The following is a 3,847-nucleotide window of genomic DNA, read 5'->3' on the forward strand; positions in this document are numbered from 1 at the left end:
TTCATATTTAATGATGCCAAGCGAAAAAAATCCCAGAGATTTTTCTTTTAACGAAAAAGCACCGAAGGCGAAAATTTGGAATAAAAAATCTCGCAATTTTTTTATTCCAAATTTTCATATTTTATTATATGATTTAACAACAACCACACACCGCAGGCGAAGAGAATTTAGCAGGAATTTGCAAGAGAAGAGACGTCACAAGGCGAGAGGGGTAGGGAAGAGAAGAGAGATAAGAGAAGGAAGAGAAGACAAGAGAAGAAAAGAAAATAAAAGAGAAGAGAAGGGAACAGAAGAGAAGAGAGAGAAGAGAAGAGAAGAGAAGAGAAGAGAAGAGAAGAGAAGAGAAGAGAAGAGAAGAGAAGATAAGAGAAGAGTAGAGAAGAGTAGAGAAGAATAGAGAAGAGAAGAGTAGAGAAGATAATAGAAGAGAAGAGAAGAGGAGAGAAGAGGAGAGAAGAGAAGAGAAGAGAAGAGAAGAGAAGGGAAGAGAAGGGTAGAGTAGAGAAGAGAAGAGAAGAGAAGAGAAGAGAAGAGAAGAGAAGAGAAGAGAAGAGAAGAGAAGAGAAGAGAAGAGAAGAAAAGAGAAGAGGAGAGAATTGAAGAGAAGAGAAGAGAAGAGAAGAGAAGCGAAGAGAAGGGAAGGGAAGAGAAGAGCAGAGAGAGAAGCGAAGAGAAGAGAAAAGAAGAGAAGAGAATAGAAGAGAAGAGAAGGAATAGAAGAGAAGGGAAGGAGAAGAGAAGAGAAGAGAAGAGAAGAGAAGAGAAGAGAAGAGAAGAGAGAAGAGAAGCGAAGAGAAGAGAAAAGAAGAGAAGAGAAGAGAAGAGAAGAGAAGGAAGAGAAGAGCAGAGAAGAGAAGAGTAGAGAAGAGAAGAGAAGAGGAGAGAAGAGAATAGAAGAGAAGAGAAGAGGAGGGAAGAGAAGACAAGAGAAGAGAAGCGAAGAGAAGAGAAAAGAAGAGAAGAGAAGGGAAGGGAAGAGAAGAGAGAGTAGAGAAGAGAAGAGTAGAGCAGATAAGAGAAGAGAAAGAAGAGAAGAGAATAGAAGAGAAGAGAAGAGAAGAGAAGAGAAGAGAAGAGAAGAGAAGAGAGAGAAGAGAGAGAAGAGAAGAGAAGAGAAGAGAAGAGAAGAGAAGAGAAAAGAAGAGAAGAGAAAAGAAGAGAAGAGAAAAGAAGAGAAGAGAAGATAATAGAAGATGAGAAATTAAAAGAGAAAAGAAGATAAGAGAAGAGAAGGGAAGAGAGAGAAGAGTAGAGAAGAGAAGAGTAGAGAAGAGAAGAGAAGAGAAGAGAAGAGAAGAGAAGAGAAGAGAAGAGAAGAGAAGAGAAGAGAGAGAAGAGAAGAGAAGAGAATAGAAAGAAGAGAAGAGAAGGGTAGAGAAGAGAAGAAAAGAGAAGAGAAGGTAAGAGAAGAGAGAGAAGCGAAGAGAAGAGAAGAGAAAAGAAGAGAAGAGAAGAGAAGAGAAGAGAAGAGAAGGGAAGAGAAGAGTAGAGAAGAGAAGGGAAGAGAAGAGAAGAGAAGCGAAGAGAAGAGAAGAGAAGAGAAGGGAAGAGAAGAGTAGAGAAGAGAAGAGAATAGGAGAGAAGAGAAGAGAAGAGAAGAGAAGAGAAGAGAAGAGAAGAGAAGAGAAGAGAAGAGAAGAGAAGAGAAGAGAAGAGAAGAGAAGAGAAGAGAAGAGAAGAGAAGAGAAGAGAAGAGAATAGAAGAGAAGAGAAGAGAAGAGAAGAGAAGGGAAGAGAAGAGAAGAGTAGAGAAGAGAAGCGAAGAGAAGAGAAAAGAAGAGAAGAGAAGAGAATAGAAGAGAGGAGAAGAGAAGAGAAGAGAAGAGAAGAGAAGAGAAGAGAAGAGAGGAAAGAGAAGAGAAGAGAATATAAGAGAAGAGAAGAAAAAAGAAGAGAAGAGTAGAGAAGAGAAGAGAAGAGAAGAGAAGAGAAGAGAAGAGAAGAGAAGAGAAGAGAAGAGAAGAGAAGAGAAGAGAAGAGAAGGAAGAGAAGAGAAGAGAAGAGAAGAGAAGAGAAGAGAAGAGAAGAGAAGAGAAAAGAAGATAAGATAAGAGAAGAGAAGGGAAGAGACGAGAAAAGAAAAGAAGAGAAGAGAAGCGAAGAGAAGAGAAAAGAAGAGAAGAGAAGCGAAGAGTAGAGAAGAGAAGAGATAAGAAGAGAAGAGAAGATAAGAGAAGAGAAGAGAAGAGAAGAGAAGGGAAGAGAAGAGAAGAGAAGAGAAGAGAAGAGAAGAGAAGAGAAGAGAAGAGAATAGAAGAGAAGGGAAGAGACGAGAAAAGAAGAGAAGAGAAGCGAAGAGAAGAGAAAGAAGAGAAGCGAAGAGTAGAGAAGAGAAGAGATGAGAAGAGAAGAGAAGATAAGATAAGATAAGAGAAGAGAAGAGAAGAGAAGGGAAGAGAAGAGAAGAGAAGAGAAAGAAGAGAATGGAAGAGAAGAGAAGCGTAGAGAAGAGAAGAGAAGAGAAGAGAAGAGAAGAGAAGAGAAGAGAAGAGAAGAGAAGAGAAGAGAAGAGAAAAGAAGAGTAGAGAAGAAAAGAGAAGAGAAGAGAAGCGAAGAGAAGAGAAGAGAAGAGAAGAGAAGAGAAGAGAAGAGAAGAGAAGAGAAGAGAAGAGAAGAGAAGAGAAGAGAAGAGAAGAGAAGAGAAGAGAAGAGAAGAGAAGAGAAGAGAAGAGAAGAGAAGAGAAGAGAAGAGAAGGGAAGAGAAGGGAAGAGAAGAGAGAGAAGAGAAGAGAGAAGGGAAGAGAAGAGAAGAGAAGAGAAGAGAAGAGAAGAGAAGAGAAGAGAAAAGAAGAGAAGAGAAGCGAAGAGAAGAGTAGAGAAGAGAAGAGAAGAGAAGAGAAGAGAAGAGAAGAGAAGAGAAGAGAAGAGAAGAGAAGAGAAGAGAAGAGAAGAGAAGAGAAGAGAAGAGAAGAGAAGAGAAGAGAAGACAAGAGAATAGAAGAGAAGATAAGAGAAGAGAAGAGAAGAGAAGAGAGGAGAAGAGAAGAGAAAAGAAGAGAAAAGAAGAGAGTTGAAGGGAAGAAAAGTGAAGACAATAGAAGAGAAGAGAAGTGAAGGGCAGAGAAGGGTAGAGCAGAGCAGAGAAGAGCAGAGAAGAGCAGAGAAGAGAAGAGAAGAGAAGAGAAGAGAATAAAAGAGAAGAGAACAGAAGAGAGAAAAGAAGGAAAGAGAAGAGAACAGAAGAGAAAAGAAGGGAAGAGAAAGGAAGAGAAGAGAAGGGAAGAGAAGTGAAGAGAAGAGAAGAGAAGAAAAGAGGAGAGAAGAGGAGAGAAGGGAAGAGAAGAGAAGATAAGAGAAGAAAAGAGAAGAGAAGATAAGAGAAGAGAAGACAAGAGAAGAAAAAAAATAAAAGAGAAGAGAAGGGAAGAGAAGAGAAGAGAAGAGAAGGAAGAGAAGAGACGAGAAGAGAAGAGAAGAGAAGAGAAGAGAAGAGAAGAAAAGAGAAGAGAAGAGAGAGAAGATAAGAGAAGAGAAGAGAAGAGAAGAAAAGAGAAGAGAATATAAGAGAAGAGAAGAGAAGAGAAGAGAAGAGAAGAGAAGAGAAGAGAAGAGAAGAGAAGAGAAGAGAAGAGAAGAGAAGAGAAGAGAAGAGAAGAGAAGAGAAGAGAAGAGAGAGAAGACAAGAGAATAGAAGAGAAGATAAGAGAAGAGAAGAGAAGAGAAGAGAGGAGAAGAGAAGAGAAAAGAAGAGAAAAGAAGAGAGTTGAAGGGAAGAAAAGTGAAGACAATAGAAGAGAAGAGAAGTGAAGGGCAGAGAAGGGTAGAGCAGAGCAGAGAAGAGCAGAGAAGAGCAGAGAAGAGAAGAGAAGAGAAGAGAAGAGAATAAAAGAGAGAGAACAGAAGAGAG

General features: G+C 39.5%; 1 pseudogene; it reads left to right on the forward strand.

Annotated features, from left to right (window-relative positions):
• Positions 1-657: 657 nt before the first annotated feature.
• LOC137254245 (uncharacterized) lies at positions 658-3,486 on the forward strand (annotated as a pseudogene).
• Positions 3,487-3,847: the final 361 nt, after the last annotated feature.

Source organism: Eurosta solidaginis, chromosome 5 (assembly GCF_040869045.1).
Source record: "Eurosta solidaginis isolate ZX-2024a chromosome 5, ASM4086904v1, whole genome shotgun sequence".
Lineage (NCBI taxonomy): Eukaryota > Metazoa > Arthropoda > Insecta > Diptera > Tephritidae > Eurosta > Eurosta solidaginis.